Source organism: Halichoerus grypus, chromosome 2, assembly GCF_964656455.1.
Source record: "Halichoerus grypus chromosome 2, mHalGry1.hap1.1, whole genome shotgun sequence".
Classification (NCBI taxonomy): domain Eukaryota; kingdom Metazoa; phylum Chordata; class Mammalia; order Carnivora; family Phocidae; genus Halichoerus; species Halichoerus grypus.
The window spans coordinates 185,534,356-185,550,891 of record NC_135713.1 but is presented as its reverse complement, the minus strand read 5'-3'; the positions used below and the strand labels follow the sequence as shown (position 1 = coordinate 185,550,891).

Here is a 16,536-nt window from a genome sequence, read left to right as displayed (position 1 = left end):
TGTTACAGCCGTAATGATGATGATGATGATGATGATGATGATGATGATGATAAAGCAATAATCTGACTAGACGCCTGGGGCTGAAATTCCTGTCGTTCCCCCTGCAATAAACCTGCAAACCATCGCAGGACAGAGGCCAGGCGAGTGTGGGAAGTGGAGAAGCCAGAGACGGAACAGGAAAGAATGGAGACACCGCCGGCGGCGAGAGAGGGCTGGGAGGTTTGTGGACGGAGCTAGCCCCTGGCTGCCGCCTCTGGGCTGTCTCGGCCGCTGCTGCCGCGGGGGCTGGTGACTAGCTAGGCTGCCCAAGGAGGCGAAGAGAAAGCGTCCAGAACGCCTAAAGGGCTCGCGGCGGCAGGTTCCAAGCACACCGGGCTGAGGGCAGCAAGTTTGGGAGCTGGAGGTAACCGAATTAAAAGGCGCCTTAGCAACTCTGCTCCGGGACTTTGGCAGGCCCTGGATCTGCCAGAGGGACAGTGAGAAGAGGTTAAGGTGTTGAGGGGATCCGAGATCTAGGGATCCAGGAGAAGAGGGGGTGGGTGCAGCTCTACCAAGCCAAACATGTCTATTTCCCTTGCCTCCATGTTGGAAAAATCCAGGCTCCATATGGCTTCTCGGGAGAGAGGGAGGGAGGGAGACAGTGGCTCCCGGCTTCCCCCCAGGGTCTCATTGGAGAAGGGCGGTGAGCCACCCCAAGAACCCCACCTGTCCAGGCACACCCCTGAAAAGAGCCGGGGCGAGTAACAATAGCTGGGGAAGCCCGGAGACAGGGGATGGGCCACCTTCCAGGACTTAAAAAAAAAAAAGATAGTGGAAGGAAGAAAAATAAAAGAACAAGAAAGGAAAAGGGAGAAAGGTTAGGCTCTTCTTAGCAGCGGGGGGAAAATTCAGCCCTGGATCTGGCTGCTGAAAGAAAAGAGAGGAAAAAAAGGAGAGAAGCAAGAAAGGAGAGGGAGAGAGGGAGAGAGAGAGAGAGAGAGAGAGAGAGAGAGAGGGAGGGAGGGGGAGGGAGGGAGAGAGAGAGAGAGAGAGAGAGGAGAGTCGCTGCGTGGAAGGAAGCTTAAAGCTTGTGAACTCTTCTTGAACCGAGATTGGAGTCATATGGGCCATAAATCATTGAGACATACTCTCCGCCATTCACAAACTGATAGCCTATTTCAGTCCAGCTTACCTTAGCCACCGACGAGGGGAGAACAGGCAGACATAATATATATTCACATCGAGCCCCAGCGCGAGCGGCAGGCGAGAAATCTCCCCTCCTTGAAGGCAAAGGAAAAAAAGACCACTGTTTAAAGCTGCGTCGCCCCCCCCCCCAAATAGCCACCCCGGCTGGGGAGCCCGAGGGGCAGAGCGGCCGAAGGAGCCGCGCGGCGTCTGCTTCAATTCACTCGGCTTGGGAGCGGGGGTGCTCAGGAGGGAGGGGGTGGGGGAGCGGGGAAAAAAATAGAAGAAGACCGAAAGGTGCTCGGGCGGCTCAGCTCGCTGCGAATCCAGCTCCAGGCTCCGGCTCGGCCAAGCCGCCACAGTGTGGTTGCCCTACAAGACTGGTACGCCCTACTCTCCGTAACAATGGCCTCTGCTTTTGCACAGGGAAAAAAACCACACAGACACACACACACACACACACACACACACACACACACACTCACTCACTCACACACACACAAGCTCACACACACCCCCACCACTCCCCCTTTAGCAAGCTTAGATGACTGATAAGGAGGGAAGGTGTTGGTGGTGATGGGGGAGGGGGACATTTTTTAAAACCCCCCCTCAAAAAAAAAAAAGTGAGAAAGGAAAGAAAGTAGGGATTTTTGTTTTGGGTTTTTTTTTTTTTTAAACAGGTAAATTTTTAAATTGAGATTTTGGCGCGGCGGCGTTGGGGGGGCGGGGGGGGGGAGGAAGAGGAAGGCAAGGCAAAGCCAGTGGAGTTCACAGCTCCCCGGCACCCTGCTGGTAAACCATTATGCTAACTGCGAAGTAGGTGGGGAGGCCTAGTCAAAGGCACCCAACGCGCCTGGGGGTGGGGGTGCTGGGTGCCCCTCTGTGTTCATTCGAAGTGGCAACACTAGGGCTTTTTTTTTTTTTTTTTAAGTAGTTTCACTCCTCCGGGACTGGTGGCTGGGTCTCCCGCCCTCTCGCCCTGGCTCCCCCTCTCCAAGTCTCCCAGGCTGTTTCTTCTCTTCCCCCACACCCTCCCTATTTCTTCTCTCTCCCCGCAAATCTCCAGGCTCAGTTTCCAACCGGTAGGGGAGACAGCCAGACCTTTTTTTTTTAAACACCCCCCCTTTTGAGAACAGACAACAAGCGGTGAGTGATTATTTTAAAAATCCAGACCATCTTGCAGGAGGAGGGGGGTTGAGGAGAGGGTGACAAAAGGAGCAGTCTGTTTAGCTCGAGCTCCAGACACGGCTGGCAATAGAGAGGCTGTAAGAACTTCACGGAGAAGTTTCTGTTAAGATTCTCACCTCTGGATAGGGAGAAGGGGCTAAGAGGTGACAAGGACATTTGTACTTCTAAGAAGGTGAGAAGAACTACCAAAATGGCTTCATCTTAAGTGCGCTGGCAGAAGAGAAGGAGGGTAGTTATTATTATTATTCAGAACAAACCTGTTTGTTTCTCTTAGTTCTGCAAGATTTATGACTCTTGGCACAAGTGAGGAGGACTACAAAAGCTAAACTTTTCTTAGGGTGTGTTTGAGAAGGGCAGGAAAAGGCGAGGAGGCCTGTAGGAGGGAGCCAAGAGCCAAGAATGTAGGTGTCTGCAGATTTGGGGCGGGGGTGGGGAAGAGCCACTCCCGGTGGAGGAGAGACAAAAAGAGGACCAGGACATCTCCCAAAGCAGGAGTGCTTGCAACTCTGCCTAACTGCTGACTCAGGGCTTAGGGGATAAAATAGAAGGCAGGGAGTCTCTCTTTTCTACAAAGCCAGCTTGGAAAACTTGTTCTCTTAACTTCGAGTAGACAGAGCCAGCCACTACCCTGTGACCTCCCGGTTAGAATGCTTGGCTTTTGCCTTCTCCCATCTGGATGCACCAGAAGAGATGGGACGGGAGAACAAAGGTGAGAGATGGTTTCAGCTATTGTCTTCCCTCCAGGAGAGGGTGGCTGTGTCTGGCAAAGCTTCCCTCACACCCCACTCACAAGCTCTGCTTTGGGCTAAGAAAGGGTCCTGCTCTCTTAGCGAGTGTTCCCCGGGCCTCCTCCAGCCCCTACTGCTTTCAGTCCCGCTAAGTCAGTTTTCATGGGCTGGAGCAGCCAGTTTCTTGGGGCCTTGCTGAGCAGGCGGTGGGTGGGACCCATGGCCTCCCTGCTCTCCAGCAACAGGAACTACACGCAGAACCTCCCACTGTGATGTCCCAAGGACCCTACCACCTGGCTAGAGAGCTGGTGGCTGAAGGAAGGGGAGAGTGGTGAGGACAGAGGGTGGGAGCCATTTTTCTGTTTATTAAGTAGTATCAAGAAAAGAAAATGCGCAAGCCCAAGCCTATGATGCTACTCAAGCCAGGACCCTCAAAGAACACCATTACAGCTGCCTGCGTACGTGGTTGCACGGAGCCTGTCCTGAGATTTCTAGACCCTGGTTAGGGACCTACTATGTTGGTTCCTATGTAGCTTTGGGCCTGGTGGGTTGGGGACTCAGCCCAGGGAGGCTTCCGGAGGCTTAAAGGAATGAGCACCTTTGGGTCTTTTCTCTTACTCCCCAAAATTAAAAGTCAATAATGTACCTCAGACCCTCCAGCTCTCCTAGCTGTTGCTACCACTAGCTACAGAAAGTCATTGCAAAACTGAGGCAAGAGGAGAACCTGGTCACTATGGGGCTGCACAGCATTACCTCAAGGAATTAAGAAAGCCCAGAGGGCACCCAGCCAGCTGCGGGCCTGTGGGACTGGGCTGCAGGAGGATCTAGCCTGGACCTGAGCTGAAGGAGGGTGGAGGAGCTTTCCAAAGACAGAGGTGAACCCCTCCCCTCCCAGAGCCTTCTCAACTCATTGTGGTCTCTTCTGGGGACACAAGGAGCTGGGGCATGGTGGGGTGGGGGTGAAAAGGAGGACTGGGGATCCAGAAAACTAACCTGGAGAAAAATTTCAGAGGACACACACCCCCAAATGCAGTAGGAGAAGGAGTGGGGGCTTCTTATTAATTCTGGAGAACAGAGCCCATTTGAACTGCTTGGGAGGCAATTAGATCCCAGTTTGGTTTCTTTCTTCTTCCTTTCTTGGAGATTTCTGGCAGGCCGGTTGGCCCTGGTCGGGGCTGGGGTAGGTGGATGGGGGAACAGGCAGCTTGGAGGGTACCCGGTTCCTATGAGCTGTTGCTGCAGGCTGGGACCTTTCAAACTTCAGGGGACAAAGGCCGGGCTCCTACCTGGAGTAGGAGACATCACAGGGGTGTGCGGGAAGACTGGGGTCTGGAAAAAGAGGGGGAAGAGGAGTTTATCACTCCTGACAATGAAGTGGTGATTTAGGGGCAGACCAGAGAGAGGAGTGAACAATTTCTTCCTGGACCCAAGTAGGGAAATTTGGGCAACCTTACTCTGGGTGTGTGTGTGTGTGAGAGAGAGAGAGAGAGAGAGAGAGATTGAAAAAGAAAAATTGAGAAGAGATTAAGACAGAGACTTTAGGGTAATCTAACAAAGGCAGAAATTAATAATAAAGGTAAAAATTAGAAAAAATGGCCCCCTTCTGGGCATATTTTCCCCTCCCACTCGCTACAGCACTCCCCTCCCCCACTCCTAATCCGCACCCAGTACCAGGGGACAAGGAGCCCGTTAAACCTCTTAGAGCCATTCCTGGCTGCCCACCTTCCAGGCCTTGGAAGGATCATGTCTGTTTCCCTCTCCCCACCAAAAAAAAAAATCTACCGAAGAGCAAACGAAAATTCTCCTCTCAATAAGGACAAAATGGCTGGCTGCTTTAAAATCGATTTCTGATATCAGCCTTGGGGTGACCAAAGATCTGGCCCCCAGCTCAACCAACCCACCGGCTCACTGAGAAGCTGGGACCTGGGAGCGGGGGCGAGGCGATTAGAGAGCTGTTTCTTCCTGGTCCTGTCTGGGCTCCGGGGCCCCACACTCTTTTCCAGCTTCACTGCCCAACTTTGTGGCCGCTGCGGAGTCGTGTGGAGTTCACACACGCACCGGAATGTCCATCTCTTCCTGCATATTAATAAAGATTTCAAAGCTGGCGGTTGTAAAATTAAATTGCTAATGAAGATGGCTCCTGGTATCTGGATTCCCAACCCCCACCTCTCTAAGACGCCTGTGTGGGAGGAAACAAAGAGGAAGCGGGAAGAAGATTCCGTGAGGCCGCGGAGGCCGGTGTAGACCCGGCTCAGCGGAAGCGGGGATCGAAAGAAGACAGAGGCCGCCACGGTTGGAGGAGAAAAATGCAAGCTCTACTCTCCCCCCACCCGAAGTGGAGGGGCGCGGGAGGGAAGCAGGGAAACACAGAGCAGCCACGAGGGTTCGCAAAGTGTCTCTCTCGGGGACCAGAGGCGGCCTGGATGCGCTGACCGAGCGGATGGCGGTGCCGCGGGCCAAGTCACGAGTCAGGGACAGGCGGGCGCATCTGAATCCGGGGCCCGCCGCATCTAGACGCTCAGTCCCGGCCTGGCAGACCCAGCCCGGGCGGCCAGTCGAGACAAAGGTGGGCAGACTGGCGAGGGCAAGAGGGGGAAGACCGAATCCTGGCCAGCTTGGGGAGGAGGTGGGTGGCTGGGGAAGGGAGGGAGAAGCAGGCAAGAGAGGAACAGGGGCCCAGCCTGCTGCGAGTGACTGGGCAGGTCTCTCCTGACAGATTGGATGTCTCTCTCCCAGTGACCTCTGTTTAGCAGACAATAACTCACCGGATTAATGACCAATCAGCGGAAGGCCTTCCGAATTGCCTCCAAATATAAAACCCCAGAGTCAGAATGGGATAGGGCCAGAGTTTGGACTTGCCAGCCCTTTGGGTGTTTTTCTTTTTTTTTTTCTCCCTCTCTCTCAAAACAGAGACTCTGATTTCCAGAACCCCAAGGATGAAGTTGTGCCCATCTCTTCCTCTCCTCCACCAGAACTCATGTACCTGACCACACTCCCCAAGGCAGTCTGGAAAACTCTGGTCCCCTAGTGGCCTCCCATATCCCTGACCCTACAAGAAATCTCCCTCTCACAACCATGCAACTTCTAAGAAGCCCCCACCTCTTTTGAATTTTATCTACTTCCAGTTGGGAAAAGAGATGAAAACAAGAGCATCTTGTTTGGGGTCATCTACCTCATAGGCCTTCTGTCTTGGCTGCCCTGGGAGGACACCTACAGTGCTCTGCTACCCTGTGTGTGTCCTCCCCCAAAAAAGAGAGGGCCCAAAGGGCCTGGGGTCAGGGTGAGGCTGGGGGACAGGCAGTGGACCACCATTACAGAATCCAAATTCTGAAACCACAATAGTCCCTGGGCTGGAGTAGAAAGAATTTCAAAAACTGAAATTTGGACAATTCCAGCCTCAGTCCAGTGCCTGGCAGGGAAAATGCCTTGCTCTGTGAGGGGGAACCCCCCTTTTCCTTAGTGCCCCCCCTCCAAATGCCAATCCCAGTCCAACCCAGCTAGCTGGCCCCTCTCCACTGACTTCTCACTTCAATTGCTCTCAGCCTGGGCTTCTCTGCTGAGAATAAAGACACCTTCAAGAAGAGGAATGGTCCAGATTCTAATAGATTTCCTAGCCAGTCACAGTAACTATCCACTGCTCTGGGTGCGTACATACTCCCTGGATATTGCAAATAAGCACACAGTAACTTCTACACCCAGATGCCCTCAGAACTCCAGGACATGCACCAGAGAGTTTCCCAAGGTCAGACCTATGGAGAAACTCAGACACCGTCCTCTTCAACCCCTGCCACTGTTACAGACAGGGAAACTGAGGCTCAGAGCCAGGAAGTGACTGTTCTAAAGTCATACTTGGCACAGGCTCAGCAGTCAGGAGGCCTGGATTCTAAGCATTCCAGATTGGCTGTGTGATCTGAAGCAGTGAACTCCTTGGGCCTCAGTGTCCCTCTGTAAAGCCAGAGCATGTACGTGGAGGGGAGGGGTTGGCCTAAATGATCTCTCAGGTCCCTTTTTGGACTGACAGCTTGTGGTTCTCTGTGTGCTCATGTAAAAGTGAGTGACAGTATGCAGTAATAAACTGAGTTCAGACAATAAAGCGCACCACCTCTGCCAAAAGCAGAATATTTCTTCTTGGGATTTAAATGTGTACACCCCTACTGCTGAAAACCAACCCCACTCCTGGTTCTCCTTGCTCCCACAGAGGCTCATACACTGGTTTCTACCACCCTTCTCTCTCTCTCTCTCTCTCTCTCTGTGTGTGTGTGTGTGTGGAGGGGGGGTGTTCTCTACCTCCATCACCAAATCAAAAGTGCTATTTTTGGACACAGCAACCTGAGCAGTAAATAATTAATTTGTATAATTAGAGGAGGAAGGCTCTGACCTGGCAATTTTTAACTAGGAGTCAATGCACCCATTGTACCGGCCTGGCTTTCTCACCCGACCCCCAACTCTGCCCATACACCTACCAGCCTCTCCAACTGTCTCCCCCCAGTTGGAGACCAGCACTCCCAAGATGGCCAGAAGGGTTCAGAGTCAGACTCTGCTCCCTCCCCAACAAAGTTCCATTCTTTGCCTTGCTCCCCCACAGAAATCGGTTGGCTTGCAGCTGCCCCTCACAGCTTGCTTTCCCTACCCCCTAACGCTGTGCGGGCTCCAGGCCCAGGCTCTCTGCTCTTGGGACACATGAAATCCACCTCCCCAGTTCAAGATGCCCCAACAATGCAGCGAGTTTGCATTTCAAGAAACTCCCATTAATATCAATTTACTTCACTGAAACCTTGGGTTCTTCATCAAGTTGATGATTTATGATAAAATCAATTAAATTACAGCCACTTAGGGCCCAGCCGCTTCCTCTCAGATTTCATTGGTGCGGGGCCCAAGTGTCTGGTGGAAAAATGCAAGTTTAGCTGGAGGCGAGGAAAGACAATTCTGCGGCTGAGAAAATTTAATGCAAAACAATTTCCAGGCAAAGCCAGGCTTCTAGACAGAAATGCAAGAGCCACCAGTTGGCCTGAGGAAATAACTATCTGGGGTCAAAATATTTCTCTCCCCAACCCCCAGCATCCTGCATGGCTCCTTTGCTCTGTTCCCCTTTGTGCTCACTTGCCCCTTCCCAAGCAGAGACTTTGGAGGAAAATTCGAGCAGTAATGATGGAACCCAAGCCTGCCAAGGCCCAGTGTCAAACCACCGATCTCTGCTACCACCCCAGGCCTTTTTCTGCTCTCCTCCTCCCCTCCCCATGCAGCCATGCTCACTAATTCCTTATCCTCCCATGGCAAAGTTAAAGGTTCAAAGTGAAGATCAGGCAGCGTGGGCAGATGGCACAGAGGGGCCAGGGACCAGGCCAAGTGGACTGTCTGCATGTGGCTGTGGGAGGAAAGAAAGCACACTCGGGACCAGCACCACCCCATGGTGAGGGCACGGGGCAGCAAAGTGTGTCTAGAGCTACCATATCAGAGTACCAGGACCAGAGAACTCTTGAGCCTCCCTCCCAGCTCCCTGTGTGCCCACTCACAAAGCGATGCTGCACCCCCACAGACCCCAGCCCAAGCGCACGTGTGCCCCGGTGTGCAAACGGCCTCACACAATACACAAACACATCTCCACGTGTGCATGCTTGCACACTCTCCTTATACATCATACAGACCCACCACATCCTGCGCCCGCAAAGGGACAGTTCCCACCATCTCCCCACATCTGGGAAAATAAATCCCAGCGAATGAACCTGGCATCGCCTCCCACTCCTCGGAGAGGGGCTCCTCCCGCCTCTGCTCTGTTTGGTTTTTGGTTTCCAGAGCAGTCTGGGAGTAAACATAGCTTCTCTGAAGCCATAAATCACCCCCCTCTCCTACCTTCTCAGTTTAACACCCGGCCTCACCGCAGCCCTTGTAGTTTCAGCTTCAAATAACCCGCCAGGTGCTAAAAGGCTCACCATGGTGGCAGCTGGACTGTGGGAGCAGGGCCCCGCTGTCCCCCCAACCCCAGGAGATGCCCCCACATTTCCTTCATGACGCACAGCTTCCAACTCCCCTGGAAAACCCTCCAGAGCCTCCAACACCCTTCCTGGGCCAGAGAGCTCCCCCATCCCCTAAGCGGTTCCCGTCCACACACCGGGGGCCTACAGCCCCACATTCCTCCACGTTGCCCCGCACACCTGGATCCCTCTACCCCCGCAGCACCCACCCGCCTCTTTAAGGTGCGCCCATCTTTGTCTTCCACGATTCGGAGCCAGCCTCCTTCCTGACCCAGGAGAGAGACCTGGGGGCTGGGGTCTCGGCCACCCCCCCACACACACACACACCCCTCGCCGGACCCGGGCCGCTTGGCTCCGCACCCCCACTTACCTGGGCGGACTCCCGCTAGGGCGCAGGCCGCGGGCAGCCAGGAGCAGCGGGCGCGCGGGAGCCGACTGCCAGGCCCGGGTCCCTCGGCCCCAGCGGGGGCGCCCCGGCCGCAGCCCGCCGCATCGCGCTCGCGCAGACCCCAGCGGCCCCGGAGCGGCGGGCGGCGCGGGGAGAGGCCCGGAAGCGCTCGCCCCCTCCCCGCCCCCGCCCCCGCCCCCGGCTTTGTTCGGCCCTCGAGGCCGCGGGGCGGCGAGGCGCGCGCGGAGGCTGCGCTCGGGGCGCGGCCGGGGTCCGGGCCGGAGCAGCCGGAGCGCCCCCTCGGCGAGGGCCCGCGTGGGGCTGCGGGCGGCCGGGCGCGCCTGGCACCCAGCCGGGTCGGGGCCGCGAGAGCGGGCCAAGCTGCCGTGCGGGAGGAGCCGGCGAATGACGGGGGGCACGGCGAGGCGCGGGGAGCGCCGGGGGCGCCATGGCGGAAGGCGGGCGCACGGGCGGCTCTTCAATGTCACCAGCGAAATGGGTTCCATATGTCCGGCCCAGCGGAGAAGGGAGGGGAAGGGAGAGAGTTCTGGGCAGGACGGGACGAGAGGATGGGGGTGGGGGTGCGCAGTGGAGGCAGAGAGCAGGGGCGAGGGCGTAAAGGGACGGATGGGAGAAGCGAGAAGGTTTGCATTTTCCAGGTTCCCTGGAGTTTTCTAAAGCTGCTTAGGCTGGTAGGAACTTTCTTTCCCTTTTTCCTTTTTCCTTTTCTTTCCTGAAAGATGGGGGAGGGAGGAGATTAGTAAGGTTAGCATCCGTTTGTTCATGCTGGGGGTTCAAGGGAGGAGATGTGGATTGGAGGTGAAAGGGAAAGTTCTTAGGCAGCTGGTAGATCAACTTCTTCTCCCCGTCCCTAAAGAGGGAAAGAAGAGACCAAACCCGCCAGGGGGAAGAGAGGCCAAGGAAGGATTCCGGGGTCCAGGTGTGAGCGCCTGACCCCAAATACCACCACCACCCCAGTGGAATTCTGTTTTGGGAGATTCCAGCCATTAAGTTACTGATGGTGGTGGTGGAAGAGGAGACTGACGGGCTAAGACAGTCTTGGCCATTCCCTGACACTTCGGTTCCTACCCTAGCTGCCTCACACCTGATTTAGCACCCCGGAGGGCCTACTCTAGAGGCAGTTGCTTCTGGGACAGCCCTGGCTTTGGGCAGCTGCCTGGAAAGAAAGCACCAAGTCTGGAGGAGCTTCCAGACCCCCTGCAGCCCTCCCCTCTCCCCTTGCCTGGCCTCCCCAAGGGGTTGGGCTCTTTCAACATGTCTCTCTCTTCTGTCTCTCCCTCTCTTTCTCTTTCTCTCTCTCTCCCCCCCTCTGCCTTTTCTAACCATCTCTGTTGTCTCTGTCCCTTTCTCACGGCCTCTTTGTCTTCTCATACTCTGCCTCTCTGTCTTCTGTAAGTTTGAACTGAACCTACGAAAGACTTAGCAGTATCTCCAGAAATCACTTCTGGGCTCACTTATTAGGCTGCTTCTCTCCCGGGGGCAATGTGGAGCTCTTGGCCTCAGGGCCCTTTCATCTGCAGGGAAAACACATCCTTCCATCACAAAGACATTCTCTTCTACAGAGAAGGGGGCAAAGTGAGTGGTTTCTTTTCTAGTTCCCTCCTTCTCACTTAACTCTGTGTGTGTGTGTGTGCCCATCCAAGTTGTGGGGTTCCTTGTCCCAGGACAGCCTCCCTGCCGCTCTGACCGGCCTTTGTCTTTATTTTCCCTGTCATCCTCTCCTTGGGCTCTGCCTTAACTTCTCCCCTCAGAAAAGGATCCTGCTGCTTGTTCTCTCTCTGGGGCCCTCCCTTTTTCCTTCATCCTCTCTCTCCTCATCTTTTTATTCAATTCCTCTGATCGCTAAAGCATTGGCAGCCCAGCTTCTTAAAGGCATGGGGATAAACACTCTCATTCCTAAAGAAGGACACCAGCAGAGTCTGGAGAGAAGATGGATTCAGCAGCTTTCCGAAAGCCCCTTCCACCAAATACGTTCTACCTCATCCCCTGAACAGCACAAAAGCAAATGGGGTGCATATGTGCAGAACGGATAAGAGGCTGGGTGCTTCGTGGCTAAGTAAACCAAATGTTTATATATATAAAACAACAACAACAACAACAAAGTCTTTCCAAACTTGCTGATATATGCCTGGATGGAGGGCATCAAGCCTTACGTGGAGAGATTCTGCAAGGAGCCAGCAACTAAAAGATAATGGTGGAGAGGGATGGTCTCCCCGCTTTTGTCTCTCCTGGGGGAAGACTCTGAGTGTGAGTTGGGGAAAGGAAAGGGGAGGGGGTATCCCCACGGCCAGAAGAGACAAAGACCTGAAGCGGGCTGACAGAATGGAGAGGAAAAGGGGGGATCAGATCGCCATGTCACAGGCAAAGGCAGCAGGGGGAGGGGAGACATAGAAGGAGGATAGTTGGTAACACAGGGGTAGCGGCCTGTAGGACTGGCTCCCAGCTCACCCCCCTAGCTCTGACCTTCCCAAAGAGCAAATCCTTCAGCCTTCCTCTTTTGTTTCCCATCCCCCAAAACAGGCTGAATTCAGAAGCTAATAAAACACAGGTTTCCCTCTTCCTTCTCTTGTGTCCCTCCTCCTCTCCAAGGAAGAGGTAATCCTTCCTCCTTCTCTCAGGGATTCCAAGACTTTGGCCTAAGTTCTGGAATGCTGCTTTGGGGGTGAACTCACCCTTCCCTCATTTACATCCCCCCCCACAACTTCCCAGGTAAGGGAGAAATACATACTCGCCTGTCACACTGAGTGTGTGTGGGATTCTCCAACACCGAAAGAGGGAGGCCTGAAGGGTTGGAGCCCCCATCCCTCAAGTCTGCCTTCCCCAGCACCTTCCCCCTTCCCCACAATCTCCAGTCCCATCAGAGCTGCCCCTGAATCCACACTCTCCCCAGTTCCTTTTATCCAGACTAGGTAACACCACACCCATCCCAGCCTAGGGTCTTGACCTCTCCTTCTCTTTTCCCCTAAACCCTTTTCAATCCATACTCCCAATCTGGGAGGCTTCCTCCACCACCCACCCACAAATCTGCCAGGTAACAAGGATGGGGCTCAGCGCCCCTTGGAGCCAAGCATGGGAGCGAGCTCCTGGATGCTCCAGGACTGAGGCCTAAGCCGCCACTCCATGAGGCTGTTGCCATGAATAATTAACACCTGAGTGCTGCGGCGTCACTCTAATTTTTCTCCTCGAAGGTTTACACTAGCAGGCAGAGTTAAATATCACGGATAATAGTAGCTATAAAGTCACTTGGCCGGGCTCCAGCCAGAAAAGGAAAAGCCAGCGGCCTGGACCTTACTTGGCAAAGGCTCTGGCCCTCTGCTCCTCATCCATCACAACTTTGGGGTACAGTGTTGAATGTCCCCAGAAGCTACCTCTGGCTTTGCTCTTGACCATTAGGCTCTTCCCTAATGGGGAGGAACTGACCCCCACGTGAAACCCAAGGGGAAAGTTACCAGCTCTCCCCCTCCCAATCTGCACCCCATTTGCTCCCTCTTTGGAGGGGGGCTTACGGAGGGGAACACACCCTATGTCCTGGAACCCTCACCAACTTTCTGGGACCACCTGATTCCTGGAACATTTCTTTTCCAGAAAAACTTAGAGAAATTCTCCCTGCTTTAGCCCCAAACACAAAGTCCCTCACTGCTGAGGAAACTTTCTTTGTTTCAGGAGGTCGAAGGAAGGCTACTGGGGTGTGAATTCATTTCCTTGTTTTGTTAGCCAGTAGGGTGGGGAGCTTTCAGCTTCTCTCCCTGCCCTTCACCCTCTGCCCCCATTGTCTCCCCCAATTTGGAGAGCTCCTTCTCCACCCTCGGTACCGTGCCATACACATCGATCCTACAGATGATACTTTAGTACGATGACTGAATCCTTCCAGCCCCCTTCCCATTGCAGAGGGCTTCAATTTGGTCTCCATTGATTACAAAAATCTTTGCCTTCAACTCCAGCCATTTCTCCCTCCGCCTCCACCTCTCCTGCCCCCAGGCTCCTTCTGCCTTCAGATTTGGGTTCTTTACCCTGGGCTGGAGTCAGAGCAGCCAAACTCCTGGAGGGGAACCGCTGAAAAATGAAGCTCTGTCTGCTGCTTTAGGAATGTTGGCTCTCTCAGGCTTGCAAATATAATTTTTATATTAGGTCGTGGTCTTTGACTGGGTTTATATGCCAATGAGGCATTTCTGGTTTACCAAATTTATACAAATCTCGCCTTAATTGATAATCACAGATGCTGTAATTTAAGACCTCCAGCCATAGAGCTTTCATATTAACTGCTGATATATTACTGCAAATCGTCTGAAATAACCAACTCCTGGGAGCAGAGCAGAGAGGGGAGGAAGTGGCTCCGAGAGCGAGTCTCTCCCGGCCGCAGAAATAGCCTAGCTTCCACATCATTTTCCGTGAGAAATGATTTATCGAAGACGTGGCCATAAACAACACAACTTGCTCACAAACACACAGACGCGCGCGTACACGCACGCACACACACACACACACACACAATGGCTGGCATGCCGGTCGAGAAGCTGACACCCATATTGCTATAAATCAAGAAAAAGGTTGGAGGAGAGGGAGAGAGAGACAGAGAAAGAGAGAGGGGGAGAGAGAGAGAGAGAAGAGGAATATTCCTAAAATCTCTATGCAATGCCTCAATGGGTATAAACATACAGAACACCGTGTGAAGAGAAATGGCAGGAAATGAAGATGGCTATTTGTCACATTTTACGACAATAACATTAATAACAAACAATAAATTTACATGGACATAGAAGACGCGGTAGGTAGTGAGAAATCCCTTCTACTTACAATACCCCAGCCCGCGGTGTGGCTCCGGCTGCGGGGCTGTTTTATTGCTGCCTCCCTCTCTTTTTCTCTCTCTCTCCCTCTCTCTCTCCCTCTCTCTCTTTTTTTTCTCGGGGTACAGGCTTGTTTTTCAAAGGACAGTTGAATTGCACGTCAGAAACAGGGAGACCGAGCCTGCGATTTTCCTGACGAATACATATCTATTCTGCAACCTCGGCATTAATTATTTAATGAATCACGTGACCAGGAGGGGGAAGGGGGTCTTTCGATTTCAGGCTCAAAGGACCACTATGACCTTCCCCTTCAGGAGGAGAAATTTTCCTGCAAAATAGGTTCCCCCCAACCCACCAATGGAAGAGTAGTGAGTTCTTCTCTCTCCCACATTCGCATCTATACCTACTCTACCTACAGCTCCCTAACCTCCCCTCCCCAGACACACACTTACCCACAGCCCACCTCTCCTCTCTCCCTTCTCCTCCTGCTTCTGCTTAGTTCGTGGAGGTGCAGAAATAGTCTGCAGGGGCGTCTGGGGGGTGGGGGTGGGGTGGGCGCGGAGCCCTGCTCCAAGCCCCTGGATTTCTCAGCTTCCAGTTCTTCTCTCTGCATCCTTTAAGATCAAGATTCCCCCCAACTCAGTTCTCTCTCTCACTCCTAGGATATTGATTTTAGTGCGACCCACTCCCCTCTTCCTAAAAAAGCAACAACATTTCTAAAGGGACTAGCTTCAAAACAAACACTTCATAAGTCCAAGTTACATATGTATAAAGAATGGGGCTTCTGGCTTTAATTCTCCTTCTGCTCTTTTGTGGTACCTTTGGAAGGGGCAGAAAAGGGACAGGGTGAAGAGATTACTCTGGGGCTCCCACAGCTGAGAATAACCGCAAGGGGGACTTTTTTTTTCCGTTGTGTTATTACCATCACAGGGAAACAAATTCTAGTGACCAACTGAGAATACACTCTAGAGACAAAGACGCCAGACTAAAGTATCTACACAAAAGAAGTGGACACTCAGTAGCTCTCTACCTATGTCACACCCCATATCAGTGACCCCCTCCACCCCTAACACACCAGTGAAGACAGCCGAAGATTTGAACTAGAGAGGAAGGAGAGGGAAGAAAGAGGCTTTGAGGTCGGCCTGGCAGCCCGGGGTCCCTATTTCCCAGGTGTTAATATTCTGAGCTCCCAATCAGCAGACAATGGAGTCTGATCGATGGGGAAAGATTGGGGTGTGTGTGTGTGTGGAATCTCATAATAAAGGGTTAAACACAGGGACTATAGGAGCAATCCATTCCCTAGGCCTAGAGAAAGGGACACACACTCCTTCATCCCAGATGTAAACAAAACAAAACAAAAAAATCCCCCAAACCTTCACTTACAGTTTGGCCCCAGAACAAGCAGACCAGTTACAACCAGAAGCCGAGTCCTGGGCCACCGTGAGGGGTGGGAGTGCAAAGGGGAGCAGAAAAGACATTCCTGAAGAAGCCCCGCTTGGCACATTCCCAGCCTTATCTTCAGCAGCTCTGCGCGCAGCCTGGCCCGCGCCGCCAGAGGGGCAGGATAGGAGAATAAATTCGGCTTAGGGTAGGGGAGCAGGGGCCGAGGGGTCGCCACCGGGTTGTTTGGAGAGGCCTGAACCAAAAACAACTCAATGGGGAGAAGGCTGAGGACCCAGATGCCTTAGCAGCCCCCAAAGAAACAGTCACCCTGCCCGCCGGCCCTGGTAAGTTCCAGCTGGGGCGGCCAGGCGGCCCCTGCCTCCTCCTCCGGAGTCCCCGCTCCCGACGCACGGGTGGGGCGCCGGCGGGGCCCGCACTCTGTAGGGGGGTGGTCGGCTTTGATTGTCCAGATACAAAACACAGACTGGTATTGAATTCAGTCTGCTCCCAACGTGGGCCCTGCGCCTGGCTCCAGTCAGGGCAACTCCTTGCAAGGTCCTGGCCACAAATCCATTAAAAATGGTCCCCTTTGGGAAAACAGTCCCCTATAGTCTGAAAGAAAAAAAAAGAGAAGGAAAGACAGAGCGAGATAGACAGACAGAAAGGAAGTAATAGGCAGGAGCATGGGAAGACAGCAATCTCTGAAACCGAGAAATTGTCTTTAAGGACAAGAAAAAGAACAGCAGAATGACAGGAAGGCACGCCAGGCAGGTTCTGTTAAAATGCCCACACTCTTTTCGGATCCTGGGAATGTCCATGTTCAAATAAACAAGAGCCTGAGCGCGAGCGGAGCGCTTTCTTGCTGCCGATAAAGCGAACGTTCATTCTGTGAGAAAGGCGAGATTGAT

The 16,536-nt window shown here is 53.5% G+C and overlaps 1 protein-coding gene across 2 annotated transcripts in view; it reads right to left on the bottom strand.

The window, feature by feature from the left end:
• The window catches only part of HOXB3 (homeobox B3), a 56,061-nt gene that overhangs the window by 5,552 nt on the left and 33,973 nt on the right, over positions 1-16,536 (bottom strand). The window contains exon 3 of one of the 2 annotated variants that reach the window (XM_078065618.1): positions 1,172-1,259. The gene's annotated coding sequence lies outside the window, so the exon portion shown is untranslated. Of the gene's footprint in view, positions 1-1,171; positions 1,410-16,536 lie in introns of those variants that run through there. The other variant, XM_036092807.2, reaches the window with a different exon arrangement.